General features: G+C 42.0%; 1 long non-coding RNA gene across 1 annotated transcript; it reads right to left on the bottom strand.

Annotated features, from left to right (window-relative positions):
- Window positions 1–215: 215 nt before the first annotated feature.
- On the bottom strand, window positions 216–3,622 carry LOC139838617 (uncharacterized). The gene is made up of 2 exons (XR_011756173.1): window positions 3,084–3,622; window positions 216–1,776 (listed from the first exon to the last, which is right to left on the bottom strand). It is a non-coding gene; the product is annotated as an uncharacterized lncRNA (long non-coding RNA).
- Between the last annotated feature and the right edge of the window lie 20,975 nt (window positions 3,623–24,597).

Below are 24,597 nucleotides of genomic sequence, written 5' to 3'. Positions count from 1 at the left end.
TGTGATGAACTACAATATTGTGATGCCCCGGAACCGGTACCATGAGGATTCCAGCGATCCCGCCGAAATCCGCACGATATCGATTCAGAGACGCCCTCCGGCACGACATGTGCGACGAATCACACACGTGATGCCAGAGGAATTAACACGAGCGGTAACATTACAACAGGATTACAATAGAGCCCACAAGATACATATATTACAACAACGACTCCTACGAGTCAAGATACAAATATACAATACAAAGATCCAAATCATACATAAGATCGAATACGTCCGACTACGGACAAGATACAAATTGGACTAAGAGTCCTGAAGATAATCAGTGGCGTCCATAACCCTGCCCAGGCCAAGCCGGAAGGGTAACCTTGCTAACGTCGTCATCTTGTACCTGTCAAAGTCGGGCCATCGGTTGCCGACAAGAGGGAGGAAGCAAAAGAGAAAGGGGAAAAGGCGAGAGTAAGTACCAAGGAACGAACTCCGGCACGTACTTAGCGAGACTAGAAATGGCTATGCTCGCCGGGCGAGTATAATATATATATCGCCGAGGGCTATATGGTAGGTTTAGCGGCAGCAAAACTATAACCAATAGAGACACGCTACAACATCCGTCTAATCAGATAAGATAAGAGAGCGCACAAGGTGACAGGTAAAAATACTACACAAACATAACCCAGCCGATTACACATATCCCCTCCAACAATTGCGAAGAGGCAATGTAAAAGGCACTCAACGGTGGACAAGTTTTATTGGGTAACGGTTGTAGTAAGGCTATATTACTACGCAAGTTATTATCAGATTATTAGCAACAAGATAACGGTGTAAGTTGTTCTATGATCAAGCTATACAATTCCAAGTCGTCCATAACCGCGGACACGGCTTATCGATAAGATGTACACCCTGCAGGGGTTGCCCAAATGTAACCATACGCATGCTCGACCCACTTACGACAGGTGGATGTCTCACAACAAGACCGTTCCCAGTTCAACAAGAAAGTCTAGGGGGGCCACCCGACTAAGCTACCCGTAACGAAGTCCGGCCGTACTCCGAAGCGGACTCAGGGTTTGCGTTAACGGCTAGGCGTGCAAACCACACGCTTCGCTAAACGTTCCGCGGGGTACAGTACATAATATAAACACCCGAAGGCAACAGGAAGTAAACACCCGAAGGCAACAGTATATAAACATGCATGCGCCAAATAAAACCAAGGTTGTGGCCCCCTTTTCAACTGACTTGAGAAAAGGTAATGGGTGAGGGGGGGTCCCAATAATCGTCCCCACGCATGGGTAGAGCGCTCAATCTCGGAACAGATAACAAGAACTCGGGTCCTAGGGGACATTAGCAAGTCAAAGTTCCGATGCTTTCGCAAAGGGGCTCACAGATGCCTCTGCTTACAATTTTAGTTGTTAACAATAAATAAAGCATGTGTATCTCCAACAACTGATATAGCATGTGATAACCTCCCAATAACCCAACATATCCCGATAACAGATCGAGATAAACAACAGAGCCTAAACACGCCTACGACTCGCAAGGCTCAAACATCAAGCAACGGCTATGGGTAAGGAATGATACATATAGGATTATTATGGTAAACAAGTGGAATAGGACACGTGACTCGATAAAGAAGCGCAACATAAGGATAGCAATGCGAGGGAGAGTGTATAATAGGTGAAGAGAGAGGGCTCGCCTGTGAAAAGTTGCAGAAGAACTTGTCGAACAACTCATCATGTCTCGCAACACCACTTCGTGATCCTATCCGGGAAGAAGCAAATGCTACAACAAACAACGGATGCAAATCTTACAACTACGGAGAAGAATCAGCATGCTCAAGATGATATGCATGGCATGACAAATATGGTGCAATGCAACTTACCCAATTTAAGCGGAATTGAAATCCCGACACATAATTATTAAGTTCGAGTTAATTTCCTACCGCGCAATTAAAATATTGATTAGCATGGCAAGACATGGCATGGTGAGCTAATTCAAATTTAAACGGAGCGGGGAACCATATATTGCAATTCCCAAATACTCCGCCCTTATATATTAGGTGATATGCACAAACTAACACAATTCTACATGATGCAATATGCAAACATGTATATGGATGACAATTTATTAATCTATGCCTTCCTCTGATAAAGGTAGACATATTGCTTGCAGCAATTGGATTTGTAGAACAAAATATATATGATAAACAAGTTTTGCAAAGTAAAGATAATTGGAGGCAGGAAGGGTGGATTTAATCCTCCGGTGCTGATATTTGATCCCAGATCTGGAGCTAGTTCGCTGGCTTGAAAAGATACAGAAACAAAGACAGATATTTCTACAGGAATCGTCAACTGAATTTTAACCGAGGTGTTATTTGAAATTGCAGAGCAGCGACGGAAGAGAGGCATTTTGCTGTCCCTGGGATTTGGATCTGGTTCTGCTGGGAAGTTGGATCCAGCAGCTCGATACTAGAGCTGACGAAAGATTGTTATTGAACTGAGGTGTCACAGAAACTTGACTAGACAAAGATGCGTGATAGATAGTTAGCCAGGCAAGCAGGCAGGCAGCTGAATCAATTACGTGGTGAATAGCTAGCTACGTAAGCAGCCAAGCTAGCAGGTGGAGCGATTGGTTATACTCGTGTGTATCTAGCTGAAAAAGGTGTAGAAGTGGTGCAGCTGGTTGTATGGAGACAGCGGGCAAACTACTCATGACCAAACAATTTACAGCAAGGGAACAAAGCGAAACCACAGCACGGCTGGGCGCTGCTGGACGATTAATCGACGAAAAAGAGCAGTGTTAACCGAAATCAACAGATGCAACGAAAGGAAAAAAGAAAAGGGTGTGTGTCTTCACTGGGATTTGATCCTGAAACTGTAGGAATTGAACCAATAGCAGGGTCATCTGGGCTAGCATCGTCTGGTGATTTGAAACAAGATCGCGGCCAACAGAAACATCTCCAAACGCGAGGACGGAAAAGATACGAACGAGCGGCTCGTGTTCCGTAAACATGACATCGGCCGCGAACACGACGCCAACTGCTGGATGCAAACGAGCGGGATAGCAGGGGAAAAGGTTGTGGCGCTCACCTGGTGTAAGTCCAAGACGGAACGACACGGCGACGGCGGAGTCGATGAAGAGGAAGTAGAGGCGAGCGGTGACCATCGGTGTAGAAGAGGACGGCAACGGCGAGGTCCGTGGTGTCATCCAGGAGCAGCCTCCGCTCCTGACCTTCAGCGTAGAGAACAAGAACACCACGGTGGCTCCATCCACGTGCTCAGCGCGGCTAACGGCGGCTCTAGGCGACGACGAGCTTGAGGATTTCCCGGCGATGTTTAACTGAATTTTATCTGAATTTTGCTCTGTCTCTCTGCTTTCTGTGGAAGAGGAGAAGAACGGAGGGAGTTGTAGTGGCGGCGGAACAAGAGAAGGAAAGGGGGGTTAGGGTTCTTGGAGAGCCTCGATCTGGAAGGAAAAAGGTAGGGAGAGAGGAGGGGAGCAGGTGAGAATTTTCTTGAGGAGGGAGCAGGTGGGTGCGGTGGTGGAGGTCACACCTCCTGCCTGTTGAGAAAGTCGACAACCACAGCAGAGGTTGAACCATGCCAGTGGAAGGAAAATAAAAGGATAGGAAGGAAGCCATCTGGCCTTTTTCTCTATTTGCTGGGATTTTGCAAAATCAGAGGAGAATAAACGGGAGAAAGATAGGAATCAAAGAAAGAAAGAAGAGATGGAGGAAAAAGTTTGGCAAAACAAAATATAGTTTTATTTTAGAGTTTTATTAAATGAAAAGAAAGGGGTAGGTTTAATAAAACCATATGAGAGGGAAAAACAAAATAGCTAGGGTTTACAAAATAATTTTATTGTGTTGAAAAACATGAATGATATGATGCATGATGTCATGACGATGCATAAAAGAAAATAACAAACAAATCTAATTAGGGGTACTACCCGGGGCCGTTACAAATATGCAGAACATGAACAAGGAGTTACCTGAACTCTTTGGCATGCTAAAAGCTGCAGAGATTGAGATCAAGAAAGAGCACCAAGTGTTGATGGTCAACAAGACCACCAGTTTCAAGAAACAGGGCAAGTCTAAGGGAAAATTCAAGAAGGGTGGCAAGAAAGCTGCCACGCCTCCTATGAAACCTAAGAACGGCCCTAAGCCTGATGCTGAGTGCTATTACTGCAAGGAGAAGGGACACTGGAAGCATAATTGCTCCAAGTATCTGGCTGATCTGAAGAGCGGCCTTGTCAAGAAGAAGAAAGAAGGTATATCTGATATACATGTTATAGATGTTTATCTCACCGGTTCTCGTTCTAGTACCCGGGTATTTGATCGGTTCGGTTGCTCATATCTGTAACTCAAAACAGGAACTAAAGAATAAACGAAGACTACTGAAAGATGAAGTGACGATGCGCGTTGGAAATGGATCCAAAGTCGATGTGATCGCTGTCGGCACACTTCCTCTACATCTACCTTCGGGATTAGTTTTAAGCCTAAATAATTGTTATTTTGTACCCGCGTTGAGCATGAACATTATATCTGGATCTTGTTTAATGCAAGACGGTTATTCATTCAAGTCTGAGAATAATGGTTGTTCTATTTTTATGAATAGTATCTTTTATGGTCGAGCACCACAAAAGAATGGCTTATTTCTGTTAGATCTCGATAGTAGTGATACGCATATACATAACATTGATGCTAAGCGAATTAAATTGAATGATAATTCTACTTATATGTGGCACTGCTGCCTTGGTCATATTGGAGTGAAACGCATGAAGAAACTCCATACCGATGGATTACTTGAATCACTTGACTTTGAGTCACTTGATAGATGCGAAGCATGTCTAATGGGTAAAATGACAAAGACTCCATTTTCTGGTATGATGGAGCGAGCTACTGACTTATTGGAAATCATACATACCGATGTATGTGGGCCAATGAGCGTAGCATCGCGCGGTGGTTATCGTTATGTTCTAACCTTCACAGATGATCTGAGTAGATATGGGTATATCTATTTCATGAAACATAAATCCGAAACTTTCGAGAAGTTTAAGGAATTTCAAAGTGAAGTAGAAAATCAACGTAACAAGAAGATTAAATTTCTACGATTTGATCGTGGAGGTGAGTATCTGAGTTATGAGTTTGGCATGCATTTAAAGAAATGCGGAATACTTTCACAATTGACACCGCCGGGAACACCTCAACGAAATGGTGTGTCCGAACGTCGTAATCGAACTCTCTTAGATATGGTTCGTAGTATGATGTCTCTTACTGATTTGCCGTTATCATTTTGGAGTTATGCATTAGAGACAGCCGCATTCACTTTAAATAGAGCACCATCAAAATCCGTAGAAACGACACCGTATGAATTATGGTTTAATAAGAAACCTAAGCTGTCGTTCCTGAAAGTTTGGGGTTGCGAAGCCTATGTAAAGAAGTTACAACCGGACAAGCTAGAACCCAAAGCGGAGAAATGCGTCTTCATAGGATACCCTAAGGAAACTATAGGGTACACTTTCTATCACAGATCCGAAGGCAAAATCTTTGTTGCTAAGAACGGAACCTTTCTTGAGAAAGAATTTCTCACTAAAGAAGTGACTGGAAGAAAAGTAGAACTCGATGAGATTGATGAATCTATACTCGTTGATCGAGTAGCGCGATCGAAGTTGTACCTGTACCGCCTACACCGGCAACAGAGGAAGCTAATGATAATGATCATGAAACTTCGAACGAGGAAACTACTGAACCTCGCAGATCGACAAGGGAACATGCCACTCCTGATTGGTATGATCCTTGTCTAAAAGTCATGATTGTGGATAACAATGATGAGGACCCTGCGACGTATGAAGAAGCGATGATGAGCCCAGATTCCAACAAATGGCAAGAAGCCATGAAATCCGAAATGGGATCCATGTATGATAACAAAGTATGGACTTTGGTAGACTTACGATAGCCGAAAGGCTGTCGAAAATAAATGGATCTTCAAAAGAAAAACAGATGCCGATGGTAATATTATCGTCTATAAAGCTCGACTTGTCGCAAAGGGTTTCCGACAAATTCAAGGAGTTGACTACGATGAGACATTCTCACCGTAGCGAAGCTAAAATCTGTGAGGATTTTGTTAGCAATAGCTGCATTTTTCGATTATGAGATTTGGCAGATGGATGTCAAAACGGCGTTCCTTAATGGAGACATTGAGGAAGAGTTGTATATGGTACAACCCAAAGGTTTTGTTGATCCTAAAAATGCTGACAAAGTATGCAAACTTCAGCGTTCAATCTATGGACTGAAGCAAGCATCAAGAAGTTGGAACCGACGTTTTGATAAGGTAATCAAAGACTTCGGGTTTATACAAAAGGTCATGGAGAGGCCTCGTATTTACAAGAAAGTGAGTGGGAGCTCTGTAGCATTCCCGATATTATATGTAGATGACATATTATTGATCGGGAATGATATAGAACTATTAAGCGATGTTAAAGGTTAGTTGAATACTAGTTTTTCAATGAAAGACCTTGGAGAAGCATCGTATATATTAGGCATCAAGATTTATAGAGATAGATCAAGACGCCTAATAGGGCTATCACAGAGTACATATCTGGACAAGATTCTAAAGAAGTTTATAATGGACGAAAGTAAGAAAGGGTTCTTACCTATGTTACTGTGCAAGGTATTGAGTAAGACTCAAGGACCGGCTACGCAAGAGAAAGAGAAAGGATGAGTAATATCCCCTATGCCTCGGCGATAGGATCTATCATGTATGCCATGCTATGTACTAGACCGGATATAGCACATGCCGTTAGTTTGACTAGCAGATATCAAAGTGATCCAGAATGGAACACTGGACAGCGGTCAAGAATATCCTGAAGTACTTGAAAAGAACTAAGGATATGTTTCTTTGTTATGGAGGTGACCAAGAGCTCGTTGTAAACGGTTACACCGATGCAAGTTGGAACACCGATCCCGATGACTCTAAGTCACAATGCAGGTACGTGTTTATATTGAATGGTGCTGCAAAGCAAGCTGGGCAAGCTCGAAGCGGTGCACGGTGGCGAAGTCTTCAACGAGAATCGAGTACATAGCGGCTTCAGAGGCTTCATCGTAAGCGGTATGGATGAAGAGGTTCATTGTAGAGCTCGGTGTGGTTCCTAGTGCATTGGACCCATTAATCATTTACCGTGATAACATGGGTGCCATCGCCAATGCACAAGAGCCAAGGTCACACAAGAGGTGAAGCATATCAAGCTGCGTTACCACTCGATTCGCGAGTACATCGAAGATGGAGAAGTAAAGATTTGCAAAGTACACACCGATCCGAATGTAGCAGATCCGTTGACTAAAGCTCTCCCTAGGGCAAAGCATGACCAACACCGTAATGCCATGGGTGTTAGGTATATTACGATGTAATCTAGATTATTGACTCTAGTGCAAGTGGGAGATCAAGGAGATATGCCCTAGAGGCAATAATAAAGTGGTTATTATTTATATCTTTATGTTTATGATAAATGTTTATATATCATGCTATAATTGTATTAACCGAAACATTAGTACATGTGTGATATGTAGACAAACAAGAAGTCCCTAGTATGCCTCTTAAACTAGCTTGTTGATTAATGGATGATTAGTTTCATAATCATGAACATTGGATGTTATTAATAACAAGGTTATGTCATTATATGAATGATGTAATGGACACACCCAATTAAGCGTAGCATAAGATCTCGTCATTAAGTTATTTGCTATAAGCTTTCGATACATAGTTACCTAGTCCTTATGACCATGAGATCATGTAAATCACTTATACCGGAAAGGTACTTTGATTACACCAAACACCACTGCGTAAATGGGTGGCTATAAAGGTGGGATTAAGTATCCGGAAAGTATGAGTTGAGGCATATGGATCAACAGTGGGATTTGTCCATCCCGATGACGGATAGATATACTCCGGGCCCTCTCGGTGGAATGTCGTCTAATGTCTTGCAAGCATATGAATGAGTTCATAAGAGACCACATACCACGGTACGAGTAAAGAGTACTTGTCGGAGACGAGGTTGAACAAGGTATAGAGTGATACCGAAGATCAAACCTCGGACAAGTAAAATATCGCGAGACAAAGGGAATTGGTATTATATGTAAATGGTTCATTCGATCACTAAAGTCATCGTTGAATATGTGGGAGCCATTATGGATCTCCAGATCCCGCTATTGGTTATTGGTCGGAGTGAGTACTCAACCATGTCCGCATAGTTCACGAACCGTAGGGTGACACACTTAAAGTTGGATGTTGAAATGGTAGTACTTGAATATGGAATGGAGTTCGAATATTTGTTCGGAGTCCCGGATGAGATCCCGGACATCACGAGGAGTTCCGGAATGGTCCGGAGAATAAGATTCATATATAGGATGTCATTTTATGTGAATTAAAATGTCGCGGAAGGTTCTATGGAAGGTTCTAGAAGGTTCTAGAAAAGTCCGGAAGAAACCACCAAGGAAGGTGGAGTCCACATGGGACTCCACCTCCATGGCCGGCCAACCCTAGTGGGGGAGGAGTCCCAAGTGGACTCCCCCTTAGGGGGCCGGCCAACCCCCCCACATGGGAGGTGGAACTCCCACCTTTGGTGGGAGTCCTAGTTGGGCTAGGTTTCCCCCTCTTATGGAAGGTTTTTGGTTCGGGTCTTATTCGAAGACTTGGACACCAACACTTGGGGATCCACCTATATAATGAGGGGCCAAGGGAGGAGGCCGGCCAACCCCAAGACCACAAGCTGGCCGCCCCCCTTGAAGTGGCCGGCCACCCCCTCCCAAACCCTAGCCGCCCCCCTCTCCTCCATATAGCCCGCGTAGCTTAGCGAAGCTCCGCCGGACTTCTTCACCGCCACCGACACCACGCCATCGTGTTGTCGGATTCAAGAGGAGCTACTACTTCCGCTGCCCGCTGGAACGGGAGGTGGACGTCGTCTTCATCAACAACCGAACGTGTGACCGAGTACAGAGGTGCTGCCCGTTCGTGGCGCCGGAACCAATCGTGATCAAGATCTTCTACGCACTTTTGCAAGCGGCAAGTGATCGTCTACCGCAGCAACAAGAGCCTCATCTTGTAGGCTTTGGAATCTCTTCAAGGGTGAGACTCGATACCCCCTCGTTGCTACCGTCTTCTAGATTGCATCTTGGCTTGGATTGCGTGTTCGCCGTAGGAAAATTTTTGTTTTCTATGCAACGTTATCCTACAGTGCCGCGGCCCTTGCCTGCCGGTACCTTGTGGAGGCATATCCTCTTCAACATACGCTGCCCTTGCAGCTCGATAATTTTACCCGGTTTCATATCTACCGGCATGATTGTTTCCGGCATAGCCTCTTCTGGCGTAGCCTCGATCTGCCCCTTGGTTTTTTCTACCGGCATCGTGTTGTCCGGTGATACGTCTCAAACGTATCTATAATTTCTTATGTTCCATGCTAGTTTTATGACAATACCTACATGTTTTGTTCACACTTTATATCGTTTTGATGCGTTTTCCGGAACTAACCTATTGACGAGATGCCGAAGTGTCAGTTCCTGTTTTCTGCTGTTTTTGGTTTCAGAAATCCTAGTAAGGAAATATTCTCGGAATTGGACGAAATCAACGCCCAACATCTTAGAATTCCACGAAGCTTCCAGAACACCGGAGAGGCACCAGAGGGGAGGCCCAGGGCCTCCACACAACATGGCAGCGCGGCCAGAGAGGGGGGCGCGCCCCCTACTGTGTGGGTCCCCCATAGCCCTTCCGACTCCGACTCTTCGCCTATTTAAAGCTCCCTGACCTAAATCTTCGATACGAAAAAGCCACGGTACGAGAAACCTTCCAGAGCCGCCGCCATCGCGAAGCCAAGATCTGGGGGACAGGAGTCTCTGTTCCGGCACGCCGCCGGGACGGGGAAGTGCCCCCGGAAGGCATCTCCATCGACACCACCGCCATCTTCATCACCGCTGCTGTCTCCCATGTGGAGGGAGTAGTTCTCCCTCGAGGCTAAGGGCTGTACCGGTAGCTATGTGGTTAATCTCTCTCCTATGTACTTCAATACAATGATCTCATGAGCTGCCTTACATGATTGAGATTCATATGAGCTTTGTATCACTATTAGTCTATGTGCTACTCTTGTGATGTTATTAAAGTAGTCTATTCCTCCTTCACGGTGTAATGGTGACTGATGACGCGTAAAGCACACGCTCGTTGGGAACCCCAAGTGGAAGGTGTGATGCGTACAGCAGCAAGTTTCCCTCAGTAAGAAACCAAGGTTTATCGAACCAGTAGGAGTCAAGAAGCACGTTGAAGGTTGATGGCGGCGGGATGTAGTGCGGCGCAACACCAGGGATTCCGGCGCCAACGTGGAACCTGCACAACACAACCAAAGTACTTTGCCCCAACGAAACAGTGAGGTTGTCAATCTCACCGGCTTGCTGTAACAAAGGATTAACCGTATTGTGTGGAAGATGATTGTTTGCGTAAAACGAGAGAACAAGTATTGCAAGTAGATTGTATTTCAAGAAAGAGAATTGGACCGGGGTCCACAGTTCACTAGAGGTGTCTCTCCCATAAGACAAACAAGCATGTTGGGTGAACAAATTACAGTTGGGCAATTGACAAATAAAGAGAGCATGACCATGCACATACATATCATGATGAGTATAGTGAGATTTAATTGGGCATTACGACAAAGTACATAGACCGCCATCCAACTGCATCTATGCCTAAAAAGTCCACCTTCAGGTTATCATCCGAACCCCCTCCAGTATTAAGTTGCAAAGCAACAGACAATTGCATTAAGTATGGTACGTAATGTAATCAACAACTACATCCTTAGACATAGCATCAATGTTTTATCCCTAGTGGCAACAGACAACACAACCTTAGAACTTTCTCACATCGTCCTGTGTCAATGCAGGCATGAACCCACTATCGAGCATAAGTACTCCCTCTTGGAGTTACAAGCATCTACTTGGCCAGAGCATCTACGAGTAACGGAGAGCATGCAAGATCATAAACAACACATAGACATAACTTTGATAATCAACATAACAAGTATTCTCTATTCATCGGATCCCAACAAACGCAACATATAGAATTACAGATAGATGATCTTGATCATGTTAGGCAGCTCACAAGATCCGACAATGATAGCACAATGGGGAGAAGACAACCATCTAGCTACTGCTATGGACCCATAGTCCAGGGGTAGACTACTCACACATCACACCGGAGGCGACCATGGCGGCGTAGAGTCCTCCGGGAGATGATTCCCCTCTCCGGCAGGGTGCCGGAGGCGATCTCCTGGATCCCCCGAGATGGGATCGGCGTTGGCGGCGTCTCTGGAAGGTTTTCCGTATCGTGGCTCTCGGTCCTGGGGGTTTCGTCACGGAGGCTTTAAGTAGGCGGAAGGGCAAGTCAAGAGGCGGCACGGGGGGCCCACACCATAGGCCGGCGCGGCCAGGGGTGGGGCCGCGCCGCCCTAGGGTTTGGCCACCTCGTGGCCCCTCTTCGTCTCGTCTTCGGACTTCTGGAAGCTTCGTGGAAAAATAGGCCCCTGGGCTTTGATTTCGTCCAATTCCGAGAATATTTCCTTACTAGGATTTCTGAAACCAAAAACAGCAGAAAACAAAGAATCGGCACTTCGGCATCTTGTTAATAGGTTAGTTCCAGAAAATGCACGAATATGACATAAAGTGTGCATAAAACATGTAGATAACATCAATAATGTGGCATGGAACATAAGAAATTATCGATACGTCGGAGACGTATCAGCATCCCCAAGCTTAGTTCTGCTCGTCCCGAGCAGGTAAAACGATAACACAGATAATGTCTGGAGTGACATGCCATCATAATCTTGATCATACTATTTGTAAAGCATATGTAGTGAATGCAGCGATCAAAACAATGTATATGACATGAGTAAACAAGTGAATCATAAAGCAAAGACTTTTCATGAATAGCACTTCAAGACAAGCATCAATAAGTCTTGCATAAGAGTTAACTCATAAAGCAATAATTCAAAGTAAAGGTATTGAAGCAATACAAAAGAAGATTAAGTTTCAGCGGTTGGTTTCAACTTGTAACATGTATATCTCATGGATATTGTCAACATAGAGTAATATAATAAGTGCAATAAGCAAGTATGTAGGAATCAATGCACAGTTCACACAAGTGTTTGCTTCTTGAGGTGGAGAGAAATAGGTGAACTGACTCAACATTGAAAGTAAAAGAATGGTCCTCCATAGAGGAAAAGCATCGATTGCTATATTTGTGCTAGAGCTTTGATTTTGAAAACATGAAACAATTTTGTCAACGGTAGTAATAAAGCATATGCATCATGTAAATTATATCTTATAAGTTGCAAGCCTCATGCATAGTGTACCAATAGTGCCCGCACCTTGTCCTAATTAGCTTGGACTACCTGGATTATCACCGCAATACATATGCTTTAACCAAGTATCACAAAGGGGTACCTCTATGCCGCCTGTACAAAGGTCTAAGGAGAAAGCTCGCATTTGGATTTCTCGCTTTTGATTATTCTCAACTTAGACATCCATACCGGGACAACATAGACAACAGATAATGGACTCCTCTTTTAATGCTTTAAGCATTCAGCAACAATTAATTCTTTTCTCATTAGAGATTTGAGGATGTTTGTCCAAAACTGAAACTTCCACCATGGATCATGGCTTTAGTTAGCGGCCCAATGTTCTTCTCTAACAATATGCATGCTCAAACCATTCAACTCAGTGTAGATCGCCCTTACTTCAGACAAGACGAACATGCATAGCAACTCACATGAAATTCAACAATGAAAAGTTGATGGCGTCCCAGAAACATGGTTATCGCACAACAAGCAACTTAATAAGAGATAAAGTGCATAATTACATATTCAATACCACAATAGTTTTTAAGCTATTTGTCCCATGAGCTATATATTGCAAAGGTGAATGATGGAATTTTAAAGGTAGCACTCAAGCAATTTACTTTGGAATGGCGGAAAATACCATGTAGTAGGTAGGTATGGTGGACACAAATGGCATAGTGGTTGGCTCAAGTATTTTGGATGCATGAGAAGTATTCCCTCTCGATACAAGGTTTAAGCTAGCAAGGCTTATTTGAAACAAACACAAGGATGAACCGGTGCAGCAAAACTCACATAAAAGACATATTGAAAACATTATAAGACTCTACACCATCTTCCTTGTTGTTCAAACTCAATACTAGAAATTATCTAGACCTTAGAGAAACCAAATATGCAAACCAAATTTTAGCATGCTCTATGTATTTCTTCATTAATGGGTGCAAAGCATATGATGCAAGAGCTTAATCATGAGCACAACAATTGCCAAGTATCACATTACCCAAGACATTTATAGCAATTACTACATGTATCATTTTCCAATTCCAACCATATAACAATTTAACGAAGGAGAAACTTCGCCATGAATACTATGAGTAGAAACCAAGGACATACTTGTCCATATGCTACAGCGGAGCGTGTCTCTCTCCCATAAAGTGAATGCTAGGATCCATTTTATTCAAACAAAACAAAAAACAAAAACAAACCGACGCTCCAAGAAAAGCACATAAGATGTGATGGAATAAAAATATAGTTTCAGGGGAGGAACCTGATAATGTTGTCGATGAAGAAGGGGATGCCTTGGGCATCCCCAAGCTTAGACGCTTGAGTCTTCTTAATATATGCAGGGGTGAACCACCGGGCATCCCCAAGCTTAGAGCTTTCACTCTCCTTGATCATGTTGCATCATACTCCTCTCTTGATCCTTGAAAACTTCCTCCACACCAAACTCGAAACAACTCATTAGAGGGTTAGTGCACAATATAAATTGACATATTCAGAGGTGACACAATCATTCTTAATACTTCTGGACATTGCATAATGCTATTGGACATTAGTGGATCAAAGAAATTCATCCAACATAGCAAAAGAGGCAATGCGAAATAAAAGGCAGAATCTGTCAAAACAGAACAGTTCGTATTGACGAATTTTAAAATGGCACCAGACTTGCTCAGATGAAAATGCTCAAATTGAATGAAAGTTGCGTACATATCTGAGGATCATGCACGTAAATTGGCTTAATTTTCTGAGCTACCTACAGGGAGGTGGACCCAGATTCGTGACAGCAAAGAAATCTGGAACTGTGCAGTAATCCAAATCTAGTACTTACTTTTCTATCAACGGCTTAACTTGGCACAACAAAACACAAAACTAAGATAAGGAGAGGTTGCTACAGTAGTAAACAACTTCCAAGACACAAAATAAAAACAAAGTACTGTAGGTAAAACATGGGTTGTCTCCCATAAGCGCTTTTCTTTAACGCCTTTCAGCTAGGCGCAGAAAGTATGTATCAAGTATTATCAAGAGACGAAGTGTCAACATCATAATTTGTTCTCATAATGGAATCAAAAGGTACCTTCATTCTCTTTCTAGGGAAGTGTTCCATACCTTTCTTGAGAGGAAATTGATATTTTATATTACCTTCCTTCATATCAATAATAGCACCAACAGTTCGAAGAAAAGGTCTTCCCAATATAATGGGACAAGATGCATTGCATTCAATATCCAAGACAACAAAATCAACGGGGACAAGGTTATTGTTAACGGTAATGCGAACATTATCAACTTTCCCCAAAGGTTCCTTTGTAGCATGATCAGCAAGATTAACATCCAAATAACAATTTTTCAGCGGTGGCAAGTCAAGCATATTATAAATTTTCTTAGGCATAACAGAAATACTTGCACCAAGATCACATAAAGCATTACAATCAAAATCTTTAACCTTCATCTTAATGATGGGCTCCCAACCATCCTCTAGCTTTTTAGGAATAGAGGCTTCACGCTCTAGTTTCTCTTCTCTAGCTTTTATGAGAGCATTTGTAATATGATGCGTGAAAGCCAAATTTATAGCACTAGCATTAGGACTTTTAGCAAGTTTTTGCAAGAACTTTATAACTTCAGAGATGTGGCAATCATCAAAATTCAAACCATTATAATCTAAAGAAATGGGATCATCATCCCCAATGTTGGAAAAAATTTCAGCAGCTTTATCACGACAGTTCAGCTTTAGCAGCTTTAGCAGTTTCTCGCGCTTTGCATTAGAAGTGGAAACATTGCTAACACCAATTCTTTTATTATTATTAGTAGGAGGTGCAGCAACATGTGTAGCATTAGCATTACTAGTGGTGGTAATAGTCCAAACTTTAGCTACATTCTTCTCTTTAGCTAGTTTTTCATTTTCTTCTCTATCCCACCTAGCACGCAGTTCAGCCATTAATCTTATATTCTCATTAATTCTAACTTGAATGGCATTTGCTGTAGTAACAATTTTATTATGATGATTCTCATTAGGCAAAACTTTTGATTTCAAAAGATCAACATAAGCAGCAAGACTATCGACTTTAGAAGCAAGTATATCAATTTTCCCAAGCTTTTCTTCAACAGATTTGTTAAAAGCAGTTTGTGTACTAATAAATTCTTTAAGCATGGCTTCAAGTCCAGGGGTGAACTCCTATTATCGTTGTAAGAATTCCCATAAGAATTAGCATAGCCGTTGCCACTATTATAAGGATATGGCCTATAGTTGTTACTAGAATTGTTCCGGTAAGCATTGTTGTTGAAATTATTATTTTTAATGAAATTTACATCAACATGTTCTTCTTGTGCAACCAATGAAGCTAATGGAACATTATTAGGATCAATATTAGTCCTATCATTCACAAGCATAGACATAATAGCATCAATCTTATCACCCAAGGAAGAGGTTTCTTCGACAGAATTTACCTTCTTACCTTGTGGAGCTCTTTCCGTGTGCCATTCAGAGTAGTTGATCATCATATTATCAAGAAGCTTTGTTGCTTCACCAAGAGTGATGGACATAAAGGTACCTCCAGCAGCTGAATCCAATAAATTCCGTGAAGAAAAATTTAGTCCTGCATAGAAGGTTTGGATGATCATCCAAGTAGTCAGTCCATGGGTTGGGCAATTTTTAACCAGAGATTTCATTCTTTCCCAAGCTTGAGCAACATGTTCAGTATCTAATTGTTTAAAATTCATTATGCTACTCCTCAAAGATATAATTTTAGCAGGGGGATAATATCTACCAATAAAAGCATCCTTGCATTTAGTCCATGAATCAATACTATTCTTAGGCAGAGATAGCAACCAATCTTTAGCTCTTCCTCTTAATGAGAAAGGGAACAATTTTAGTTTAATAATATCACCATCTACATCTTTATATTTTTGCATTTCACATAGTTCAACAAAATTATTAAGATGGGCAGCAGCATCATCAGAACTAACACCAGAAAATTGCTCTCGCATAACAAGATTCAAGAAAGGTGTTTAATTTCAAAGAATTCTGCTGTAGTAGCAGGTGGAGCAATAGGTGTGCATAAGAAATCATTATTATTTGTGGTTGTGAAGTCACACAACTTAGTATTTTCAGCGTTGGCCATTTTAGCAACAGTAAATAAAGCAAACTAGATAAATAAATGCAAGTAAACTAATTTTTTTGTGTTTTTGATATAGTGAACAAGATAGCAAATAAAGTAAAACTAGCAACTAATTTTTTGTATTTTGATTTAGTGCAGCAAACAAAGTAGTAAATAAAATAAATCAAGACAAAAACAAAGTAAAGAGATTGGGAAGTGGAGACTCCCCTTGCAGCGTGCCTTGATCTCCCCGGCAACGGCGCCAGAAATTTAGCTTGATGACGCGTAAAGCACACGCTCGTTGGGAACCCCAAGTGGAAGGTGTGATGCGTACAGCAGCAAGTTTCCCTCAGTAAGAAACCAAGGTTTATCGAACCAGTAGGAGTCAAGAAGCACGTTGAAGGTTGATGGCGGCGGGATGTAGTGCGGCGCAACACCAGGGATTCCGGCGCCAACGTGGAACCTGCACAACACAACCAAAGTACTTTGCCCCAACGAAACAGTGAGGTTGTCAATCTCACCGGTTTGCTGTAACAAAGGATTAACTGTATTGTGTGGAAGATGATTGTTTGCAGAAAACAGTAGAACAAGTATTGCAGTAGATTGTATTTCAGTAAAGAGAATTGGACCGGGGTCCACAGTTCACTAGAGGTGTCTCTCCCATAAGACAAACAGCATGTTGGGTGAACAAATTACAGTTGGGCAATTGACAAATAAAGAGAGCATGACCATGCACATACATATCATGATGAGTATAGTGAGATTTAATTGGGCATTACGACAAAGTACATAGACCGCCATCCAACTGCATCTATGCCTAAAAAGTCCACCTTCAGGTTATCATCCGAATCCCCTCCAGTATTAAGTTGCAAAGCAACAGACAATTGCATTAAGTATGGTGCGTAATGTAATCAACAACTACATCCTTAGACATAGCATCAATGTTTTATCCCTAGTGGCAACAGCACAACACAACCTTAGAACTTTCTGTCACTGTCCCAGGTGTCAATGCAGGCATGAACCCACTATCGAGCATAAGTACTCCCTCTTGGAGTTACAAGCATCTACTTGGCCAGAGCATCTACGAGTAACGGAGAGCATGCAAGATCATAAACAACACATAGACATAACTTTGATAATCAACATAACAAGTATTCTCTATTCATCGGATCCCAACAAACGCAACATATAGAATTACAGATAGATGATCTTGATCATGTTAGGCAGCTCACAAGATCCGACAATGATAGCACAATGGGGAGAAGACAACCATCTAGCTACTGCTATGGACCCATAGTCCAGGGGTAGACTACTCACACATCACACCGGAGGCGACCATGGCGGCGTAGAGTCCTCTGGGAGATGATTCCCCTCTCCGGCAGGGTGCTGGAGGCGATCTCCTGGATCCCCCGAGATGGGATCGGCGTTGGCGGCGTCTCTGGAAGGTTTTCCGTATCGTGGCTCTCGGTACTGGGGGTTTCGTCACGGAGGCTTTAATTAGGCGGAAGGGCAAGTCAAGAGGCGGCACGGGGGGCCCACACCATAGGCCGGCGCGGCCAGGGGTGGGGCCGCGCCGCCCTAGGGTTTGGCCACCCCGTGGCCCCTCTTCGTCTCGTCTTCGGACTTCTGGAAGCTTCGTGGAAAAATAGGCCCCTGGGCTTTGATTTCATCCAATTCCGAGAATATTTCCTTACTAGGATTTCTGAAACCAAAAACAGCAGAAACAAAGAATCGGCACTTCGGCATCTTGTTAATAGGTTAGTTCCAGAAAATGCACGAATATGACATAAAGTGTGCATAAAACATGTAGATAACATCAATAATGTGGCATGGAACATAAGAAATTATCGATACGTCGGAGACGTATCAGTGACAGTGTGTGCATCGTGTAGTTCTTGGCGTAGGCTGTGATCATAATCTCTTGTAGATTATGGAGTTAATTATTACTATGATAGTATTGATGTGATTCATTACCCCTTCATAGTGTAAAGGTGATAGTGTGTATGCTATGTTAGTACTCGGTTTAAATTGCAAAGATCTATTATGCTCTAAAGGTTACTTAAATATGAATGCCGAATGTTGTGGAGCTTGTTAACTCCGGCATTGAGGTGCTCTTGTAGCCCTACACAACGAATGGTGTTCATTATCAAACAAGAGTATATGTAGCACAAAGGAAGAGAACTTATTTTATTTATGTGATCAATGTTGAGAGTGTCCACTAGTGAAAGTATGATCCCTAGGCCTTGTTTCCAAATACTGCAATCATCGCTTGTTTACTGTTTTACTGCATCTTTACTTCCTGAAATATTACTACCATCAACTGCACGCCAGCAAGCACTTTTCTGGCGCCGTTACTACTGCTCATATTCATTCATACCACCTGTATTTCACTATCTCTTCGCCGAACTAGTGCACCTATACATCTGACAAGTGTATTAGGTGTGTTGGGGACATGATACGTCTCCAACGTATCTATAATTTCCGATGTTCCATGCTTGTTTTATGACAATACCAACATGTTTTGTTCACACTTTATATCATTTTTATGCGTTTTCCGGAACTAACCTATTGACGAGATGCCGAGAGGCCAGTTGCTGTTTTCTGTTGTTTTTGGTTTCAGAAATCCTAGCAACGAAATATTCTCGGAATCGGATGAAATCAACGCCCAAGTTCCTATTTTCACCGGAAGCATCCAGAACACCCGGGAAGGACCAGAGGGGGGGCACTGGGCCCCCAGACCATAGGCCTTTGTACAGGCGGCATAGAGGTACCCCTTTGTGATACTTGGTTAAAGCATATGTATTGCGGTGATAATCCAGGTAGTCCAAGCTAATTAGGACAAGGTGCGGGCACTATTAGTATACTATGCATGAGGCTTGCAACTTGTAAGATATAATTTACATGATACATATGCTTTATTACTACCGTTGACAAAATTGTTTCATGTTTTCAAAATAAAAGCTCTAGCACAAATATAGCAATCGATGCTTTCCTCTTTGAAGGACCACTCTTTTACTTTTATTGTTGAGTCAGTTCACCTATCTCTCTCTACCTCAAGAAGCAAACATTTGTGTGAACTGTGCATTGATTCTTACATACTTGCTTATTGCATTTGTTATATTGCTCTGCATTGACAACTATCCATGAGATATACATGTTACAAGTTGAAAGCAACCGCTGAAACTTAATCTTCCATAGTGTTGCTTCAATGTCTCTACTATGAATTTATTGCTTTATGAGTAACTCTTATGCAAGACTTATTGATGCTTGTCTCGAAAGTACTATTCATGAAAAGTCTTTGCTATATGATTCAATTGTTTACTCATTGCATTTACATTGTTTCGAATCGCTGCATTCATCTCATATGCTTTACAATGGTATGATTAAGATTATGTTGGTAGCATGTCACCTCAGAAATTATCTTTTATCGTTTACCTACTCGAGGACGAGTAGGAACTAAGCTTGGGGATACTGATACGTCTCCAACGTATCTATAATTTTCGATGTTCCATGCTTGTTTTATGACAATACCAACATGTTTTGTTCACACTTTATATCATTTTTATGCGTTTTCCGGAACTAACCTATTGACGAGATGCCGAGAGGCCGCTTGTCTTTTTGCTGTTTTGGTTTCGTAAATCCTAGCAACGAAATATTCTCGAAATCGGACGAAATCAACGCCCAAGTTCCTATTTTCACCGGAAGCATCCAGAACACCCGGGAAGGACCAGAGGGGGGGCACTGGGCCCCCAGACCATAGGCCGGCGCGGCCCAGGCCCTGGCCGCGCCACCATATGGTGTGGGCACCCCTTCAGCCCTCCTGCGCCGCCTCTTCGCCTATTTAAAGCCTCCGTCGCGAAAACCCTGACACGATTGACGAAACCCACAGAAACCATCCAGAGCCGCCGCCATCGCGAGGCCAAGATCTGGGGGACAGGAGTCTCTGTTCCGGCACGCCGCCGGAGCGGGGAAGTGCCCCCGGAAGGCTTCTCCATCGACACCGCTGCCATCTCCACCGCCATCTTCATCACCGCTGCTGCTCCCATGAGGAGGGAGTAATCCACCCCTGAGGCTGAGGGCTTCGCTGTAGCTATGTGGTTCATCTCTCTCCCATGTACCTCAATACAATAATCTCATGAGCTGCTTTACATGACTGAGATTCATATGAGTTTTGTATCACAATTCATCTATGTGCTACTCTAGTGATGTTATTAAAGTATTCTATTCCTCCTGCATTGGTGTAAAGGTGACTAGTGTGTGCACCATGTGGTTCTTGTCGTAGGCTATGATCATGATCTCTTGTGGATTGTGAAGTTAACTATTACTATGATGGTATTGATGTGATCTATTTGGTTATATTGATCTATCTTGCACTATAAGGTTACTAAAATATGAACATTAATTGTGGAGCTTGTTAACTCCGGCATTGAGGGTTCGTGTAATCCTACGCAATGTGTTCATCATCCAACAAAAGTGTAGAGTATGCATTTATCTATTCTGTTATGTGATCAATATTGAGAGTGTCCACTAGTGAAAGTGTAATCCCTAGGCCTTGTTCCTAAATACTGCTATCACTGCTTGTTTACTGTTTTACTGTGTTACTACTGCTGCGTTACTACTGCTTGTTTACTACACGCCAGCAAGCTATTTTCTGGCACCGTTGCTACTGCTCATATATATTCATACCACCTGTATTTCACTATCTCTTCGCTGAACTAGTGCACCTGTTTGGTGTGTTGGGGACACAAGAGACTTCTTGCTTTGTGGTTGCAGGGTTGCATGAGAGGGATATCTTTGACCTCTTCCTCCCTGAGTTCGATAAACCTTGGGTATCCACTTAAGGGAAAACTTGCTGCTGTTCTACAAACCTCTGCTCTTGGAGGCCCAACACTGTCTACAGGAAAGGAGGGGGAACGTAGACATCAAGCTATTTTCTGGCGCCGTTGCCGGGGAGGAAAGGTAAAAGGTACTCACACTCCGGACCTTGGCTACTAAGCTATTTTCGCCGTTGTAAGTACTCGAAGCTATTTCCTTTAGATCCTGCAATTGCATCTTTTTGTTTCTTGTTTACACTAGTTAGGCATAATGGAAAACAACAAAAAAATTGGTGAGCTTTTTAGTCTTTTTCCTGATTTAGAATTGTTTGAAGAGAGAATTAAAAAACCCATGGAACTTTATATGCATGCTAATGGGAATGTTATTAATATGAATGCTTTGAACACTATTGTTGCTAATGCTATGGAAAATTCTAAGCTTGGGGAAGCTGGCTTTGGTGAGCATGATCTTTTTAGTCCCCCAAGCATTGAGGAGAAAATTTTCTTTGATGATACTTTGCCTCCTATTTATGATGATTATAATGATATTGGTCTTTTGGTGCCACCTACTATGGAGAGTAAATTTTGTTGTGATTATACTATGCCTCCAACACTTGATGAGAATAATAATGATAGCTACTTTGTTGAATTTGCTCCTACTAGTACTAATAAAATTGATTATGTCTATGTGGAGAGTAATAATTTTATGCATGAGACTCATGATAAGAATGCTTTATGTGATGGTTATATTGTTGAGTTTGCTCATGTTGCTACTGAAAGTTATTATGAGAGAGGAAAATATGGTTGTAGAAATTTTCATGTTACTAAAATGCCTCTCTATGTGCTTAAATTTTTGAAGCTACACTTGTTTTATCTTCCTATGCTTGTTACTTTGCTCTTCATGAACTTGTTTATTTACAAGATTCCTTTGCATAGGAAGCATGTTAGACTTAAATTTGTTTTGAATTTGCCTCTTGATGCTCTCTTTTGCTTCAAATACTATTTCTTGCGAGTGCATCACTAAAACTACTGAGCCCATCTTAATGGCTATAAAGAAAAGAACTTCTTGGGAGATAACCCATGTGTTATTTTGCTACAGTAATTTGTTTTTATTTTGTGTCTTGGAAGTTGTTTACTACTGTAGCAACCTCTCCTTATCTTAGTTTTGTGTTTTGTTGTGCCAAGTGAAGCCTCTAATCGAAGGTTGATACTAGATTTGGATTTCTGAGCAGAAACAGATTTCTATCTGTCACGAATCTGGGCTGTTTTCTCTGTAGAAAAATAAGAAAAATATGCCAATTTACGTGCGTGTTCCTCAGATATGTACGCAACTTTCATTAGTTTTGAGTTTTCTGATCTGAGCAACGGAAGTATTTATTAGAAATTCGTCTTTACGGACTGTTCTGTTTTGACAGATTCTGCCTTTTATTTCGCATTGCTTCTTTCGCTGTGTTGGGTGGATTTCTTTGTTCCATTACCTTCCAGTAGCTTTGAGCAATGTCCAGAAGTGTTAAGAATGATTGTGTCACCTCTGAACATGTGAGTTTTTGATTATGTACTAACCCCTCTAATGAAGTTTATGAGAAGTTTGGTGTGAAGGAAGTTTTCAAGGGTCAAGAGAGGAGGATGATATACTATGATCAAGAAGAGTGAAAGCTCTAAGCTTGGGGATGCCCCGGTGGTTCACCCCTGCATATTCTAAGAAGACTCAAGCGTCTAAGCTTGGGGATGCCCAAGGCATCCCCTTCTTCATCGACAACATTATCGTGTTCCTCCCCGAAACTATATTTTTATTCCGTCACATCTTATGCACTTTACTTGGAGCGTCTGTATGTTTCTTGTTTTTGTTTTTGTTTGAATAAATGCTTGTGTGGGAGAGAGACACGCTCCGCTGGTTCGTATGAACACATGTGTTCTTAGCTTTTAATTTTCATGGCGAAGGTTGAAACTGCTTCGTTAATTATTATATGGTTGGAATTGGAAAATGCTACATGTAGTAATTGGTATGATGTCTTGAATAACTTGATACTTGGCAATTGTTGTGCTCTTGTTTAAGCTCTTGCATCATATACCTTGCACCTATTAGTGAAGAAATACATAGAGCTTGTTAAAATTTGGTTTGCATGAGTGGTTTCTCTAGAGTCTAGATATTTTCTAGTAAGATGTTTGAACAACAAGGAAGACGATGTATAGTTTTATAATGCTTGTAATATGTCTTTTATGTGAGTTTTGCTGTACTAGTTCGTGCTTGTGTTTGCTTCAAACAACCTTGCTAGCCTAAACCTTGTATCGAGAGGGAATACTTCTCATGCATCCAAATCCTGAGCCAAACAACACTATGCCATTTGTGTCCACCATACCTACCTACTACATGGTATTTTCCGCCATTCCAAAGTAAATTGCTTGAGTGCTACCTTTAAAATTCCATCATTCACCTTTGCAATATATAGCTCATGGGACAAATAGCTTAAAAACTATTGTGATATTGAATATGTAATTATGCACTTTATCTCTTATTAAGTTGCTTGTTGTGCGATAACCATGTTTACTGGGGACGCCATCAACTTTTCATTGTTGAATTTCATGTGAGTTGCTATGCATGTTCGTCTTGTCTGAAGTAAGGGCGATCTACACTGAGTTGAATGGTTTGAGCATGCATATTGTTAGAGAAGAACATTGGGCCGCTAACTAAAGCCATGATCCATGGTGGAAGTTTCAGTTTTGGACAAACATCCTCAAATCTCTAATGAGAAAAGAATTAATTATTGTTGAATGCTTAAAGCATTAAAAGAGGAGTCCATTATCTGTTGTCTATGTTGTCCCGGTATGGATGTCTAAGTTGAGAATAATCAAAAGCGAGAAATCCAAATGCGAGCTTTCTCCTTAGACCTTTGTACAGGCGGCATAGAGGTACCCCTTTGTGATACTTGGTTAAAGCATATGTATTGCGGTGATAATCCAGGTAGTCCAAGCTAATTAGGACAAGGTGCGGGCACTATTAGTATACTATGCATGAGGCTTGCAACTTGTAAGATATAATTTACATGATACATATGCTTTATTACTACCGTTGACAAAATTGTTTCATGTTTTCAAAATAAAAGCTCTAGCACAAATATAGCAATCGATGCTTTCCTCTTTGAAGGACCACTCTTTTACTTTTATTGTTGAGTCAGTTCACCTATCTCTCTCTACCTCAAGAAGCAAACATTTGTGTGAACTGTGCATTGATTCTTACATACTTGCTTATTGCATTTGTTATATTGCTCTGCATTGACAACTATCCATGAGATATACATGTTACAAGTTGAAAGCAACCGCTGAAACTT

Source organism: Lolium perenne, chromosome 3, assembly GCF_019359855.2.
Source record: "Lolium perenne isolate Kyuss_39 chromosome 3, Kyuss_2.0, whole genome shotgun sequence".
In the NCBI taxonomy this organism is placed as follows: domain Eukaryota; kingdom Viridiplantae; phylum Streptophyta; class Magnoliopsida; order Poales; family Poaceae; genus Lolium; species Lolium perenne.
This window is presented reverse-complemented; position numbering and strand designations above follow the sequence as displayed.